We start from the raw sequence: 18,774 nt of genomic DNA on the forward strand, positions 1-18,774 counted from the left end.
AAATAGTGTTCGATAAGGATACTTGCAAGATGGTTCGGGGAGCACTGGTATGGATGCAGGGAGTTCGGATTGGAAATATGTACAAGCTGCAAGGTAGCACTGTTATTGATGGGTGCAATAGTTCTGTGGTTCCTGAAAGTGGAGCAGAAAATATAGTGGTCTCTAGAGAGGAGACCATGCTGTGGCATCAAAGGCTTGGAAATATTGGAGAAAAGGGCCTTCGGATACTTCATGGTAAAGGTATGGTAGAAGGTATGAGTAATAGCTCTTTGGATTTTGATTTCTGTGAAAATTGTGTATATGGGAAATAGAATCAGGTGAGTTTCCCCTCTGGAAGTAAGAGGGCGAAACAGATATTAGAGCTTGTGCACAGTGATGTGTTTGGACCTGTGAAGGTTCCATCACTGGATAAGTCTGTCTACTATGTATCATTTATAGATGAATTCTCAAGGAATACATGGATATATTTCCTTAAGAAGAAATCTGAAGTCTTTGACAGGTTTAAAGAATTTAAGGCTCTGGTGGAAAACCAGACAAAGAAGAAAATAAAGGTGTTGAGGATAGATAACGGTGGAGAGTTTTGCAGTAAGGAATTTGAAGAATTCTGTAAGAAGTATGTTATAGAACGACAGAAGACTACTCCATATACACCTCAGCAAAATGGAGTTGCAGAAAGAATGAATAAGATGTTGATGGAAAGAGCAAGAAGCATGCTTAGTGGTGTCAGGTTAGGATAGGAATTCTGGGCATAGGCGGTGGATACTGCATGTTACTTGGTCAACAGGTCACTCATCAGCGTTGGAGGATAAGACTCCACAAGAGGTATGGACTGGTAAGAAACTCTCTCTTTCACATCTAAGGGTATTTGGATGTGATGCATATTACATGTTCCAAAGGAGAAACGAACCAAGTTGAATAGTAAATCTGAAAAGTGCATCTTTATTGGGTATAAGGATGGTTTAAAGGGTTATAAGCTTTGGAACCCAGTCACACAGAAGGTTGTGTACAGCCGAGATGTGGTGTTCAGAGAGGTGAAAATTTTTATTAAACATGAAGTCCAATGAAAAGAACCTGAGAAGATAGAGTTTGAGGTAAAGGATGAAGAATCAGACTCTACAGCAGAGGAGGAATCAGAAGATGAAGAGCCACAAACTTTGGCTGTGAGAAGATCAGTTCGAGAAAGAAGATAGTTTGAAAGGTATAGTCCATCTGCTTTATGTTCAAATTTTGCTTTATCTATTACTGACGATGATCCCAGGACTGTGAAGGAAGCAGTATATTTGGAGGATGGAAAACTCTAGAAAGAGGCCATGGTTGATGAAATGGCATCTTTGCACAAAAATGAGGCTTGGGATTTGGTGGAGTTACCGGCTGGAAGGAAACCCATTGGCAGCAAATGGGTGTTCAAAAAGAAGACAAATGCAGAAGGAAAAGTGGAGAAATACAAAGCTCGGTTGGTAGCAAAAGGTTATTCCTAGGTGCTGGGAATTGATTTTGGTGATATTTTTTCTCTTGTTGCCAAGGTAACCTCTATTAGATTACTTTATCTGTTGTTGCTGCTTTTGATTTTGAGGTAGAACAGATGGATGTGAAGACAACATTTCTTCATGGGATTTGGAAGAGGAGATCTACATGAAACAACATGAAGGCTTTGCGGTGAAGGGTAAGAAAGAGTTGGTATGCAAGTTAAAGAAGTCTCTGTATGGGTTAAAACAGTCACCAAGGATGTGGTATCAGAAATTTGATACATTTATATGGGGACTTAGCTTCACCAGAATCAAAGAAGATCATTGTCTGTATTTTAAATTAATTGGTGACCGTGTTATTTATCTGGTCTTGTATGTGGATGATATGTTGTTGGTTGGAAATGACAAAGAAATTAACCAGGATTTGAAGACCCAATTGTCCTCCAAATTCGACATGAAAGATCTTGGTGCTGCAAACTATATTTTGGGCATGGAAATTAAAAGAGATCGGGAAAAGAGGAAGCTTTGGTTAAACCAGAGGAAGTATGTCAAAACAATATTGTAGAGGTTTAATATGCAAGATAGTAAACCGGTCAAGGTTCCTATTCCTGTAGGTGCAAAGTTATCTGCTGAACAGTGTCCCAAGACAAGAAGAGGAAGAGGATATGTCCCGTGTTCCATATGCAAGTGCAGTCGGTAGCCTGATGTATGCAATGGTCTATACTAGACCAAACATTGCACATGCAGTGGGAGTATTGAGCAGGTTTATGTCAAAACTAGGAAAGGAACATTGAACAACAGTGAAGCGGGTTTTCAGGTATTTGCGTGGCACTAGTGATTATGGTTTGTGCTACTAAGGAAGACCAGGATTGGACAGAGTGTTGGATATTCGTGGTTTTGTTGATGCAGACTGGGCTGTAGATCTAGATCTGAGAAGATCTACAAGTGGGTATGTATTTAACCTATTTGGAGGTGCAGTCAGTTGGATGAGTAAGAAACAATCTGTAGTGGCACTATCAACTACAGAGGCAGAATACATGGCAGCTGTTATCACTCATATTTTCCTGAAGTTGTAAGAAGGGGAAAGGGGTCCGAGGTGACCACAAACCAATCTTTTAGATACAAAATCTAGCCAATCTGTATCCAAAGAGCGCTCTCTCTTTAAGTTTTATCTTTGTTTTGTAAGATATTAGGCTAGTTGTGAAGTTTTAGGAGTTTTGTTTGGGTTTGGGTGGTGAGATTCAATAGCAGAGGGGTAGGACTGAATAGTTTAGGCCATTGGGAAAATGGAGTAAAAAAAATGGCTTAACTGGACTTGGTTTCTTGACAAAGGATGGTTTCACAGGGTCAAACAGGGAACAAATAAAGACTTGGAATAGATGGGATGGGTTCAAAATGGGTGAAGGGCAATTAAGAATCCTTCAGCCTATTTCTAGAGGGAACTTGAATGATTACTAATAAATAGTAGTTAAGTATTCTTTACTAAATAATCAAAATGAATGAACTAGAAAACATGAGCAATTAAGATTTCACTATTTATTCTAATTCAGAAGAAAACATAGAGGATAATAACGATTGAAAATAGAGTGCAATCAAGCATATTCCGAATTACTCTTTTTCGTTTATCATTTAGATATGAAACATAGATAATATAAGAAACAAGGAAAACTTTAAAACACAAGGTATAGAGGAATTATTGATCCGGTGTTTGATTCAAGAAATTTGTGGAAGGTCCTTTGCTTCAATTCTTCATCCAGCAAGCCATACAAAGTTGGTCTAATCAGCGCTTTATTCCAAAATAATCAATATTATAGCAATGTCTATGAATCCACCCTCAATACTCCAATTGAGGGGGTATTTATACAAAAAAATTTACAAAAAATATCTCATAACAGAGTGAGATATATTCTAAGATGACTCAGAATAAGTTACAAGAAAATAGAGACAACTAGTCTCGAAGATAGGAGAAAGGTAAATTGATGTTGTGTTGTTCCTTTTCTTGCTGAATGTGCTGGAGGCAGGCCCTATTATTTGGTTTGCTGCTGTCTTCTTTAGTAAATCTATGCTGGATGCCTTGTTTTGACCGATACTCTTTACCTGTTCTGATACACTTCGACCTGTTTGACCTTTGTTCATCTCTTCTCATCTTTATTTATCTTACCACAGTAAATAGCCCAAAATTTACATTTTACGAGGGATAAATTTACAAAATTTCCAACATGTCTTCCCACCATTTTTGCTCTGGAAATCTGTGTTTCTGAAGTTTCCTCAAAGTCTCATCAGTTTGTGTGTATTTGAAAAATTTAGAGTGGATTGGGAAGAAGTGATTTATCTCATGCTCAAAATAGAATAAGTTCTCTAAGCTGTCATAGAGAACTCGGCCTGTGGGGAGTGCTTTTGTTCTTGATGCACTTGTTGATGAACTAGCTTGATTGCCAGCATATTTATTCAATTTATCTACATAATCTATATGCTTCATTAATCTATCATTAATCACCAAAGAACTTGGTAGCCCTTAATTCTGCAAAATAGTGAACTTCTCCATAAAAGAATTAATTTCCACCTGCATATCTTGACATCTTCTCTCTAGATTCTGCATCAAAGTTTTCTTGGTTAACACCCTTTTGATTTTCAAAATAGTGTTTGTCTTGTCTGAGATGCCAAGTTCTTCCAGTTGTTCCTTATTTCTGTTATTCAAAAAATGTATAAGCCGGTTGGCTTCATCTGGAATTTGTCCTAACAAAGTTTTTGTCTTTTGAATTTCTCCCTATGCTGCTGTCAGTAAATCAATCTATTCAAAGATCACTTGGATGGATGACCAAACATCATTTATAGATTGAGTAATGTTGGCCCAAAGAATTTTCTTGATCTCTGCCAGAGGCCTGTCAAAAGTGAGATATTTTTCTAATGTTTTCACTTTATTTTCTAATGTTTTAATCTCCCTTGTTTTTTTGACAACATTTATTTTGGAGATATCATAATTTCTTTCTACCTTAGCCAACTGTTCTTTCACCTGTTTTAATTCTGAAACTTGTAGTCTCATGTCCTCCATTGCCTTTATTAGCTCTTCTGTGCTCAGATTGGCACTGCTGCCTGGTGCTTTTCCTGTTGTTGTTGTACCTGTGACTATCTCTGCTGTGGCTGCTGGGATGTTTGGAGCTAATGTTGTTCCAAGTGTAGAAGAGACTACTGTTGAGACTATGGGGATTACATCAAGAGGCTGAGAGGTTGACTCTCCTTTCCTGTCCTTCAGTGCTTTTTCTAATGCCTGCTCTATGTCATTCAATCTTTCATTGAGTTTCAAGAGGAGATCCATCATCTTTTCTTCAGATTTCTGCTTTATAACCTCAGCAGTCTATGGATGCCTTGAAGGAGGCAGCTTTAGCTGCTTCCTCAAGGCAACAATGTCTTCTTCTTTCTTCTTGATTAGTGCTTCTACACCTTTTACATCTTTGGGATCATGTCCCAATCCAATGATGATTTCTTCTAATGATTTTATTCTGTTATCCTTGGCCAAGGAGGAGGCTTTTTCTAAGTTCAGCTGGGCAGTTGTATTATCTAAAGAATTTTGTAGTCTGTAAGCCATCAATGCTTTACTAGTTAAGGTTGAATAGACCATTTCTTTAGTTTGCTTGTGTAATTCAATTTGATCCAAAGGATTAATATCCTTCGCCAAGACTTCAAGATTTGTCCTGATATAATTAGTTGCTGTTTGAGGTTGTTGTACCTTTGACTTGAAATAACTCATTATCATCTTGCCCTCTTGAATGTCATAAGCTGACATCAATCTCTGCTGGTTTGTGGGGTCCATTTTCAAACACTGATTGTAAATTTGAAGTCTTACTGGATCATTTTTGGCTTTTATTTCTGTGAATGTCTTCTTGATATCTAAGGCCTCTTTACTTTGTGGCCTGAGGGATGGTACTTCTGCATTATGTTGTCTTTCTAGCTCCTGCCTCTGTGAGCTAGTAGATGTTCCTCCCAATGGGAAAGTTTGTTGGCTAATTGTTCTTTCTTCTCTTTGGTTGTCTATAGTCTCTTCACCTATTTCCTCTTCTAAAAGAGGGTTCAATCTTTGCCTTTTTGTCCCAGGTTGTCCTGTAAGTTCACTTGTAGGGGTGGTGGTTTCCCTGTCCCTTTTTTTATTTCTTTCCTCATTTAGAGGAGTTTGCAAAACTGGACTTTCTACTACATGGGTTTGAGCTGGAGGAGTTGGCACTTGACCCTGTTCTTTGGAAATTCCAGGCTGATCTGACATTGTAGGCTGTTCTGTGGTCTCTACTTCCTTGCCTTTGGATGTTCCTGTGGCTGGTATGTTGACTTCTTGTGGAGGCTGTTGAGAGGTTCCAACAATGGATGCACTAATTGCTGATTTTTGAGGCATCTTGAATGGTACCTGCCCAAAAGAATCCAGGTCAAGGGTTTTCTCAAGATTTCTCATAGCATTTTCCATATTGACTTGTTCACTAACATCTTCTACTAGTGTCCCCTCTGTCCATTCATCCAAGTTTGCAAATAGTTCAATTTTTGGGATTCTATGATGTATATAAGGTGACAGCCTGTTCTAAGTTCTTCTATCACATATGAAGCTATTGGGGTCATATGGTACCCACCTAAAACTCTTTCTTAATTTAAGGTGGTCTTCTAAAATCTTTTCAGCTTCTTTCCATGCATCTTTAGAATTGATGACAAAAGGGCCTAGCTGGTTCTTAATTCTTAGCTGAGCTTTCTTCTTTGCACTACAAAAATGGACTAAATCTGCATTTATGATATGTCTGAAGTACTCCAATGCAAATAATCTCATGGGAACATACTTGGGTAACTTGAAAGGGCAAAGTTCACACCCATACATCCTGATTTCTGTGTGATTTTTGTATAGGTACTAGTCACCTATCCTATACTGCTTAGAGAGCTGGAGAATCTTCTTCATGTCACCATTGATCCTAGGAGGGGAAACTCCTATCAACGGAGTGGTTGCTGGATGTACAAATAAGTTAATGAACTCATTATAAGTGTAAGGGGATTCACAGGTATTATGAAAGATTGAACTCCAAAAAATAACAGACCTAGAATTTCCTTTCGTGTTAAGTTTCTTGATAGGGAAAAGAAAGTTATCTCACTGATAATATAACATAAGATGGTATATGAAAGAGGTATATTTGAAAATTTCTTCCCTTTCCAAATTCAAGAATTGATCATGGATTTTGTTGGCAATATAGGTGGCATAGTCATATCTGACAGCAGGGGGTTGTCCTGGAGTAAACTTTGATAATAACACTAGGGTGATATCATCAAAAAATTCACTAGGGTTAAATCCCATAATCAGGGATATCATATCAACAACGAGTCTTCCAGTTTCAATGAAGAAAGTCTGCAGATAAGGGGGTGGACCTTTGGGTTGGTGCTTTGGTAACATGAAGGTTTGACCAATACGACTCACTTCTGATTGGGACAACTGAGATGCCTTTTCAAGTAAATATCCCATGGAAATAGGAGTGAGGGACTGACTGGAGTGGAATTGCAACATTTCATTGATGGATTTAGCAGTTATGGGAAAAAGGACAGTTTGGCTTGGGGACATAACAACTCTATGGATAGGATCATAATTAGCACAACATTGATGAATTATGTCTGGGAAAACATGGACTGAGGGGAGGAAATACATGGGAAGGTTAGATTCCCACAGTCCAAAAATGTCAAACTTATTCAGATAACTATCTCTGGTTTGGCAGAATACCTGAAGATGGTTTTTATCACCAGATAAGTCTTTTATCTGAAAATCTTTATCGGCCAGAGGTAGATAATCTAAGTCTTTGTGAGGAGTGTTCATGGGTGCGACATTTAGGGCTATAGAGGTTTTCGTTTTTTGTTCTTGTGGATTCAAAATGGAATTTAGACTTTCTGTGAGAAAATAGACCAAACAACAGGTTTGGGAACTTTTTATGGCAACCATAGATTGTTCTAGAACTGAATTTGGCCCTTTCTTGTAGAATTTTCAGTAGAAAACTGAAATTACAGGGTTTCAGGGTAGACTGGATAAATACCTGTATCAAGGAAGTAAATAGTACAATGACAGGTTGGATGATAGGCTGCGGAGTGCGCTGCTGTAGATTTTTTGATCAGGTGGCGGTTGGGAAGCTGGAACAGTTGACTTGGACGTTGTTTTGCATGGGAGCACGGGTCGCAGCATACTACAACAAAAATGACATTTGTTCACTTTATTTAACAAAAATGAGGTTGGCGGGTTTTTTTTTTGGATTTATCGGGCAGATGATGCAAGCGGAGACATGACGTTTTGTCATTTGTGGAGGGTGGTAAGCGGTACGCGATCGCACCGCTTTTGGGGCTGGGCAGTTTTGGGCCGGGGGCGAGCGAGCATATGGATTGCGCGACGCGTGGCGGAGGTACGGGCGGAAAACCGCCTGGTGATCGCGCATTAAAGCGCGGTCACCAGGGGGGGACGATATTAATATTGATCGTTGGATGGTAAAGGAACGATCAGACGGCGGACGGGCGAGGGATACGGCAGGGCTTTACTGCGGGGGGCCCAGTATAATTAACGACTAATTAACTATATCGGGGTGATCGCGAATGGATAGGTAGGTTATTAATTAACCAAAAGAGTTAACTAATCCCTTTTATGCAGCGGGGAATTAAGGTTCTTAATGAATTACGGATTAACTCATTAATCCTCTTTTAAACGATGATTATGGTTGTATTCAACCGGGGGCGGGATATATAAAATGTCGGGGTTTTGTATATAATTAAATAATACGGGAAGGGGAATGTTTTTTTGGGATTTATATAATATGGGTTAAAGGTTAATATGACATAAAAATGAGAATAAACACTAAGTAAGACATTTAAGGAGTATATTTAACTTAGGCTAAAGTGAAAGGGTATTTATGTAATATTGTGTAATTTTCCTAAGTAAAATGGGATTTTACTTAGGAAAAGGCTTGTGAGAATGAATGAATGAATGATGGTTTTTAAGTACTTTGGCCATTTAAATTATGGGGCCGAGGATCCGGTCCCTCCAGAAGTCAGAGAAATGCTCTGAGCCCCTTTAATTTTCAAAGACCTTAATACTTTAGGGGGAATTAGTGAAATCTTTAGGGAAAAATGTGAATGGAAGTTAGTTATTTGACCTTGTCTTGCTTGAACTGCATTAAGTATAATGTCTGCCTTGCACTTGTGATAAAAGTAGAAGTTAAAACATTTAGAGACATGATCCATCACAAGTATCATTCTGCAACACCATCTACCTACCCTACCTACTTTAGCCTGACATTTTTTATTCTTTATTTGGGTGCACTTAGACTGGCAAACCCTTATCAATCTTGTTTTTCTTTACATAGCAAGCCTACCTAAGTCTGCACTTATTACATCCAAGGGCTCAGATTACACTGTTGAGCTCCTTTTATTTACTCTACCTATCTATTTATATGCCAAGAGTACACTGTTTGGCCAGATATTTATTCTCTATTCTACAGCATGAAATTGAAAAATGAATGAGCTAAGTTTAAGCTGTTTGGCTATTCATGAATTGTGGCATAAGTGACAAGCTGCACACAATTGCTTATTACAAAAAATGAAATAGTAGTGGAATTTAGGCTTGCACAATTTCTTGCTCTATTTTTGTTTGGGGTTCATTTCTTCTTTTTTTTGACCATTTTATTCTTTTTACCCTTTGATTTTTCTTTTAGGGTATACCCTCTTTACATTTTTTTAAATTTTTTGATTTTTATGAAAATATGGAAAACCTTTGCAACAAGAAAAGGTATGAACATATTATAGAGCTCATCAAGTTAATCGTGAAATATAACACCTATTGATATAGGAGCATAACAACAGCCACTCATGCAAGCAAGGAAGTAGTTTGGTTGTAGAGATTGTGTTCAAGTATGGGGTTAGTACATGAAGCTATAAAGATAGACTGTGACAGCTAAAGTGCATTTTTCTTGGCAAAGAACCCTGCATATCATTCAAAGATAAAGCACATTGATGTTCAGTATCCCTTTGTGAGGGATATGTTAGAAGACAAAAAGGTGTTGTTGGTAAAGGTGGACACTTTGAAGAACACTGCAGATGCATTGACAAAATATGTTAGCTCTGAGAAGTTCTCTTGGTGTAGAGAGACAATGGGCATTTCAGGGCTGGGAAAATGACTAAGCTCTCTTGTGGCTCCATGTGGAAAGAAAACAACAAGTGGGAGAATGTTGGGTTGTGTTATATTATTTCCATGTAGTTAATAGGGGGTTTGAAGGGCACCGTAACCCCGCTTTATGGGGTCCAGGGTAGCGCCCCAGAAAATTTTGGTTTTGGACCCTATGTTAGGTTGGGCAGACCCACCTATGGTTTTGTGCATGATTTTTGCACATGCTTTTTGGACGCGATGGTTTTCGGTACATGGTATTGGACGCGATGGTTTTCGGTCCATGGTATTGGATGCAATGGTTTTCGGTCCATGGTATTGGATGCTTCGGCATGTATAAATATGTATTGTAACATTGAAAGGAAAATAATGAAAAATCAAGCAGGTAGTCTCGGTTTTGGGATCCAGGGGAAAATCTCTGTGTATGTGTGTTTTATATGTTATGAACTCGCATTGTTTATTTTCTGTGTTTTAGAATTCATATGCAGGTAATTTCTGTACGGGGTTAAAACATACAGGACTCCACCACCATTGTTTAGAGCCCACAAAACTAGGTTCAAGCTATGCTTTATATCCCAATTTGGCCGTGAATTCTCCAAATTGAGGATTTTTGGACCAACACAGAGAATCCAACTCATCATATCACAAGTGCATATAATTGGTGATAAAAATTATGACATAACAGTACCACTCTTTGGCATCAATGGTTAATATCCCAAAAGAGGCTACAAATTTGCCTCTCAATTGTAGCGACTACACCTTCACATCACTTAAAGAGTGAATGTTGGTTGAACAAACAACTTGGAGAAGGGAGTTAGAAAAATGAAAATAATTTCTATCCCCTGATTAGGGATCTTTATTGATGCACACCATTTGCCCATTTCCTATCCTCCATACAACTTGACCTCCAATGAAAAGGAAAGCTAAAACTAATGCTTTCCATACAAGAGATCCCTTGGTCGCTTAAACCATTCATCGAAAGACAAATTTGAGAAATACTTGGATTGCATAAATTTGTTCCAAAAGGAGTGACCATGAGAAAGAATCCAAAGACTCTTGCTTGCAAGGGCCCAAGAAAAAATATAAATATTTTTTTTTATCCCCCAACCTCCAAGGTCCTTTGGAAACACAACTATGGACCATTTCACCAAAGGGATGCCCCCCACATTACATGCACTAGACCAAAGGTACTAAATGACGACTTTGTGAATCTTCAAGAGAATTCCTTTCGGAATAGCAACTTTGGAAGTCCAAAACAATGGAATTCACATAAATGGTTTTAGTAATACAAGCCTCCCACCTCTAGACAATAGCTTGTTTACCTAGAGTAACACTTGAGCCTCCATTTTCTTAAGGAGCCACAACCAATTTGAAATCCTATAGATATTATTTTCGAGGATAAATCATAAGTACTTAAAACTTTTGTCCAATTTATTTAGGGGAACCATAAGAATATTTACAATTTATTGTCTTTATGGGTTTGAAATTTGATTAGGAATCAAACATGATTTGATGAAATTAATATCCATACTCGTGGCTTTAAAAAAGTGGTCAATGACCCCTTTAAGTAGTAAGTTTACTCTTTAGGAATCTTGAACACAACAAAGCACATAATCTACAAAAATGTGTAAAATTGATTCTTTCTTTGAAACTTTAACACCATGAATCTCCCATGTCAACCTAGCTTTTGTAATCAATGTGCTTAAAGCCTCATTGATAATGAGGAACAAAAAGGGGGATAATGGGCATTCTTGCCTCTTACCATGAGTGGCTTTGAAAAATTTGGAGGGAGCTCCATTAATCAAAGATTCAAAGGAAATTGATTGTATGCACCCCATAATCCAATTTACCATTGATAAGGCCATACCCATTTGAAAAATGACTGAGTGCAGAAAGGTCTAACTGACAGTGTCATAGGCCTTTGATAAACCCAATTTTAGAATAATAGCCTTTTGATTCATCATTTTTACTAAATGAAGAACTTCTTGAGCAACATCTACCGTATCATGGATTTCCAAGTGCTTAAAAAACACAAATTATTCCTCAGAAATAATCTCACTCAAGATACGCTTCAAACCACCTCGCAATAACCCTTTGCATGATCATGTAAATCAAATTACATCATGATATTAACCTATAGTCCTTGAAATATATTCCATCTCTTTTTTAGGAATTAAATAGATGAACATGGCATTGATCCCTAAATTGTCGTGGATGTTCTATTGCACAATTCGTCACAATAGATCTACTAAAATATATTAGAAAATCCGAAATCTACACTATGAAGGTTTATTTCTCCTTAGATTTATGGATATGTTAATTACCATTTATTGCATATGCATGTAAATTATAATTATGCAAAAAATAGAGAATGACGAAATAAAAAATCACAAACCTCAATTGACACAAGATATATCCTAGGAAACCCTTTTGGGAGAAAACCCAGCTAGAAAGTGAGGAGTCTCTACTCTCTTTATTTGAATAGAAAATGGATACAAGTACCTAGAAGTGAGGCATGTGGCATATCGGCTACTAAAGTGAACAAATCCTCTCTGTGTTCTCCCTTCCTATCCCTCTTAGCTACTATACTCGTCTATGGAAGAAAATGCAGTTGAAAATAATGGAATACTCCTAGTGGCCTAATTATAACACAACTCGATAGCCTACAAGTGGTTAAGCTTGACCCCTTCAAATCTTAACTAAAGTTAAAGTATGGAATCTTCTAGAGTCTTTATTCATCATGATCATGTGGCTAGACGCTTTTATATGAATAATGGAGGTTGATGGGTCATCCTCTCAAATTATGGTGGTCGAAATAGGAGGATCAACTTACAAGTGGCATAATTTTTTACATACAGATTTTGATTGTGGTGATTCTTACGTTGTTTGAAAGGTATCTACATGTGGAATAGGGAAAAAAGTGTTGGACTAAAGAGGAAAATTTTTACCACCTCCACCCCCCCCGGCCCCCCCAAATAAAAAAGTTGTTTAATGCTTCAAATTGCTCTCGAAAGGATTCAGGCCCCAATTGGTCAAAATATGTCATGCCGATAAAAATGGTCCCTCCTCAACTTTTTCCACTATGAAAGCATCAAGATCGATGGCAAGTAATATAATGGTCCAATCTGGTTTAGGGTTTAAAGGATCCCAATACCTTGCTAGATGACCTAGATTCCCAACTTTATAATATCCTCTTTTAAGAAATTGTATAATTCCAAGTAAAATTCCATTGAGAGTCCATTAGGGCCAAGACTTTTACCCTTTTGCATAGATGAGAGGGTATCCAACACCTTTGACTTCGACACCACTTCAGAAAGGGAATGGTTCATATCTTTAGAAAAAACAAAGGGAAATTTTGAGACCACTTATAAAATTTCCTAAATGGGGCACCCACTAGGTTCATAAAAAAGTAAATGAAAGGAATGTGCCCCTTCCTCCACCTTATCTTAGAAACATCTCACGAACCCACCATCCTCAATTCTTATCCCCTAGATTGTGTTGATGATTTTTTTAAGAATCACGTATTGATGAAAAGATTTTATGTTGTTGTCCCCTGCATTTAGCCAAATGGTCTTGCTCTTTAATCTCCAAGATCACTCTTCCACTACCACCCATAGACTACCACCCATAACTTGTTGTTGTGAGACAACTAGAATGGAGAGGTTGGGGATCAGAGTGACATCCCCTGAACTAAGTCATTGTCGCACCGTACCTGTACAATCTGAGTGACAACATTTTCTGGCGCCGTTGCTGGGGATCAATTTATTGGACTATGGCGTTGTGACATCCTTCAAGATCATCTTCATTTTCTAATTCTTTCATCATTCCTTATCCCATCAGCGACACATTTTCTGGTGCCAATGCAATCTCTTCATCTTCTCATCACTTTATCCTTTTTCCTCTCACTAATCTTTTCATCTTCTCTATCAACACCTTTATCACTTGGGCATTTCAGTTGGTTTCCTGTTTGGGTGGCGAATCCACTTATTCATCCATTTACAATAGCTTACTCTACAAGAAATACTGGTAGCTTGGTTAACCCCGCTCCTGATCCTGAAAAGGCTCTAAGAGCTCGGTTAATAAACAAATTACACTCTAGTAAGCGTTTAATTTTTTCTTAGACATGAAGCCCTCCCTAATTTCCAAATCAAGAATTCATGGATTATTACCGGCCTTGCAACTTTGCCAATATTCAAAGATATCCTCACGATATTCTAGATGACTCTATTATGAACAAGCTTCCAACATTCCAAGGGAATAACACAATCAATGTTGAGCTTCACATAAAAAAGTTCACAACTTTTCTGCAAAGATATGCTCATGCCATTGCATACAATCTTGATGATTTTAGAATGAATCTATTCACCCTTTCATTGGAAGATGATGAGTTAGAATGGTTTCATGAAAAGCCTGATAACACTTTCGATTCTTTGCAAACTCTTATTGGCATTCAAAAATAAATTTCGGGTCAAAATAGAACATGAAATTATCAAGAATTTGGCTCAGATAATTCAAGACATGCGAATAAGTCATGAAAGGGAAATAAGGGCCATGCAGGAAAGGTTGCAAATCATGGAAGAAAATTTAATGATGAATCATCAAATGGACACCTTCTAGGACACAATAGATACCATAAAAGAATATCATACCACAGAAATAAATGTTATTAAAGTTGAGCATTCTAGCCAAATAAATGTCAGTAAAGATATGCTGGAAAAAATACAGGAATCGCAACATAAGTCAAACAATAAAAGAAACAAATACCTTTGAACGGATCACAAGCCTTCTAGCCTACTAAAGGAACTTCCATCTCATTACTAGGAGGTCAATGGTCCCATTTAAAACAAATTAACTGTAGGTGCCATGATTGGAAAAGAAATTGAAGAATATCAAGTCAATCACAATGCTTGTGATACTTACATATCACCTTCACAAAATATATCTAGAATAAAGTTGGGCATGCCTCATACTTTCATCTGAGCAGTTTCGAGATCAAAAAAAAGGACCTACATTGGTTACATTATAATCATCACTGCCTACTGGTAAGAAAGGCAAGAGAAAGAAGAGAAGAAGGAAGAGGTATGATGGCTAGAAGCAGCATGATGGTTAGGTAAGTCAAAATCCTAGGCTCTCCAGAATTTAGCATGACACATCAAAAAAGAAACCCACAAACCTACCCAAAAGTCGGCAGATACTCTGTATACACAAGGTTGACATCTGATGCCATGAGGCATCTTTTGTATAGTATCTCTAACCCTACTCCCTTTCATTTATTTCATTAGTCAGTTTTTTTTTTTTTTTTTATGCACTTATGTTTTATGTCTTTACATTTGAGTTTGTTCGAGTAGATTTTTTCTATTCTAGTAAATATTCTATATATGCATGATGATTTTGATTTTGAACAGATATCTATTTAATGGACTTTTGTTTTCTTGGATACAGGATTTTGTATTCTCACGTCACTTCATTGAAGCAACATGTCCCCATATGGAGCCAAATGTCGCACCTATTTTGTCACAAGTCCAAGGAAGCAGTTGTACAAATATTTTCAAAGATCAAAATCATCAACCAACAACTAATTCTATCACTGTAAACCCAATTTCTACAAGTTGTAATGTAAATGATGCTAGTACGACTGTTTAATTATGTAACAACCTAGGTAAGCCTATGATTTTGGTGACGAATTTTATTCTAGGAGGTTTTTTGTCTCACCGCATTATGTGTGTTTCTAAACATGGATAATTGCCAAAGTTTTTTCCTCCAACTTAACCCCAAAGTTAGGGTGGAATTTATTATCTAAATCTTAGGTGTCCTAGTATTTTTAGTCTTGTCTATTGTAAAAGTGATTTGAGAATAATTTAAGTTAATTGACTAAATTATTTTATTATAGATCACTTGGTCTACTAGATCATATTAAGTCGCAAAATTGGGTAAATATTATGAGTGTGCATAACGAATGGGTATTCCCCCTTCGAGGGTTGAAATTGTAATTATTTGATGTAAAAATATTTTAGTGTATGGTCCCTCGTAATCAGACACCATGGGTAAAGTATTTGAGGGTGGAAAAATAATCAATCCTCTCTTGTGTCAATTAATCATTTTTTTTGGCAAAAATAAAATTAAATCCTAAACAAAAATCTTAATTAATTTAGAGTCAAAAAATAAAAATTAGATAAAGTAATTTCTCCAAGTCAAAAATGACCAAAAAATTCATGGGTAAAAAAAGAGCTACTTTTGGAGGTCCCCCACCAAAGAAAAAATGGATATTTTAAGAAACATTGAGCCTTTGGACCTTAGTAGTTAAGTCAAAGTCAAATTTTTGAGGAATCCAAAATAATTTTTTTCCGATTAATAAAAAATGATTTTACTTAGAAATTGGAAAATTTCTCAAAAATAAGTATTTTTGATAGCAGATATTAAAATTTGATCAAGTATTTATCGACGGTCGAGATTATTTTGACAGGGATCAAGCCAACTAGCCATTATTTTCCACTTGGAGGAATTTCTCTATAAATAGAAGGCCATTGAGCTTCTATTGAGGAGGATGATCTTTGGCTAATGTAATTTTGTAAACGTCGGACTGAAGCAACTATTCTACTGGGAATGTTTGAAATTCATAATAAAAGATTTTGGGGTACAGTTCTTGGTGTATTTGTCTCATTGATTTATGGTATGTGTTGGGTACGTACTTTCCTATATTGTGCTTAAAATTTTCTAAGACTTGTTATTTCATTAGATGGTGATAAGAACATTCTATTGGTAGATTTTGGGTCTATCTTAGGTGATTTGATTCACCATATGTCTAACAAGTTTTCTTGAAGAAAATATATAGAGTTGGAAGGTTCCCCAGCCCTTGGGCTCCAAGTTCAGAGACTGTGGGCACTGACTGATTTTGTTTGGACTTCAGGAAATTTATGTGATTCTTATTTCGCTAAGACTATGGTTAAATATGTATCTTTCGAAATACATCAAGCCATTGTCATTATTATCAAAATTATTCTTCCAAAATTCTTTCAAGCATTGTATAATTGTATATATTTTGTAAAATAATTTTTGTAGAATAATTTTTTTCTAACCCTTGTTTTGCAGCTATTTGGGGTTTATTTTGAAATTTTTGTATATATTGAGGTTTTAGGTATTTCTATTTTCATTTGTGCAGGAGAGATCCAAGATATTTGAAGAAGATTTGTTGGGGTTTGAGCTAGATCTAGGCCCGTGAGGGTAAGATCTAGTCTCCAAAATTTTTGTAGGGCCAACATCAAATATTTTGCAGTGAAATTAAGCAATATTGAAGATATGAAGCAATTATGAAATTTTGGCAAGGGTTCCAATTTTTTTAAGGTCTCTAGGCCTAGCATCCTCCTTGTAGCCTAGTCGTTCACTTGGTTAATCTAGCAACAATCGTTAAGGGCCACGACTCCCTTGATTTACCCTTGCCGTGAGACTTAGAGGCCTCGAACTCCCCTTCAAGCTAGATGAAGACCCTTTTAGGGCTTGTCGTAGGCCCTTTCAAGCCCTTAAGGCTTGGCTGCAAGCCTTTCCCTACGTCTCCAACCCTTTTCTACCCCTTCTCTCCCTCCTACTACCTTCAGCCTGCCCTAATCCCCTCTCTGTCCTCCTCTTCTACCCTTGGTTTACCCTCTTTAGCCTTGTCGCAAGCCAAAGGAGGCCTCAACTTCCTCTTTTCCTTGACAACAACCCTTGAAGGGCTTGCTGTGAGTCCTTGTGGTTCCTTTCCTTGAGCTGTAGGCCCATTAGGGTCTCTTCCTCCTTGTCGTGAGCACTTGGCATCCATCTTTCCCTAGCCACTAGCCTTATTAGGCCAGGCGTTGCCTTGCCTTGGCTTCTAGCCCTCTTCCATGGCCCTAGCCTTGCTTCATTTGCTCTCATTTCATCTTTGCAGGTGGGAACTTGATTTCTGAAGCTAATTCATGGTGTGTTTTGCAGAGAAATTGGGTAAAAGTTTGTGTTTTTAGGTGGCATAGCTATTGGAGAAAATTTGGGTTAGAAGACTAGCCATCTCCAAGCCCAAAGGGCTCAAGGGTTTGATCTCTAAATCCTCTAATTCTCATAGTTTTGCTATAGCAAGATTAAATCTTTCATAACAGTGGTAAAAGATACATTGAATCAACATAAAATTAACTCACACATGCTCTAAATACATTGGTAAATCATTGCATGAATTGGGTTTTAATTTGATTGACTTATTTCATGATAATTGGGTGATTGTCATAAGTCCTGTAAAGTTTGATATAAACAGTGCTATTGGATAAGAACACTAATGTTTGTTGTCTTGTGAAAGTTCCATAATCCTAACTGTGCACTAATAAGGTCACTCTTTAAATCACCTTAATCTTTTGGCATTGTTATTTGGGCATCTTGTGTCACATCTCTTATCCTTTAAGATTTAATTATTTCTATCGCACTAATTGGCATTAATGTGTCTTGTTCCCATTGTGTTTAAAGAATATCATTGAATGTCTCTTGGCTAATTGAGAATCTAATAATCGTTGTATTTGCATCTAAGATCTAAATGTCCTTAACTTGAGGATTGGTGAATCTAATTGCATATCTTTTAATAATTGTCTTTTTAACATTGAAGAGGATAATTGTTGAGAAACGTTGGCTGAAAACATTTACAATCTTATTGTCTCTTTGGATAATTATCATTGGCAATTTGTATTGTCTCATTGGCTAATTGTTCTAAGTGGATAAATGCTTTAGTTTCTTTAATTGTTATCATTGTGGTCATTTATTAATTATATCTTTTTGGATGATAAGTTGATCTTAAGCATATTGGTGATCTATACGTTAAACACTTGAGCAAATTGTATTGTGGATATCTCTCATATCTTGTTGGCACTTGTTAAATTGGAAAATATTCTTGGGGTTGATATTGTCTCTTTCTCCATTGTTAAGTACTTATTGTCATAATTTAAGATAAATCATAACTGAAGTACTTAAAACATTTAAATAATTTCACCTTAAGAAACACTCAACCCATCTTGCATCTCATTCTAGATCTAGTTTTGCCTCTAATAATTTACCTCCAAGCATAAGCATAGTTGATAGAAAGATAGGGACCACCTTCGTCATCCAGCTTGAGGAGCCTAGCACCTCTTTAGTGGCTAACACAGTGACCTTGCAATCTTC

The sequence above is a fragment of the Pinus tabuliformis genome, chromosome 8 (assembly GCF_031772625.1).
Source record: "Pinus tabuliformis cultivar Carrire ecotype Pingquan chromosome 8, CPIR1, whole genome shotgun sequence".
NCBI classification, from domain to species: Eukaryota; Viridiplantae; Streptophyta; class Pinopsida; order Pinales; family Pinaceae; genus Pinus; species Pinus tabuliformis.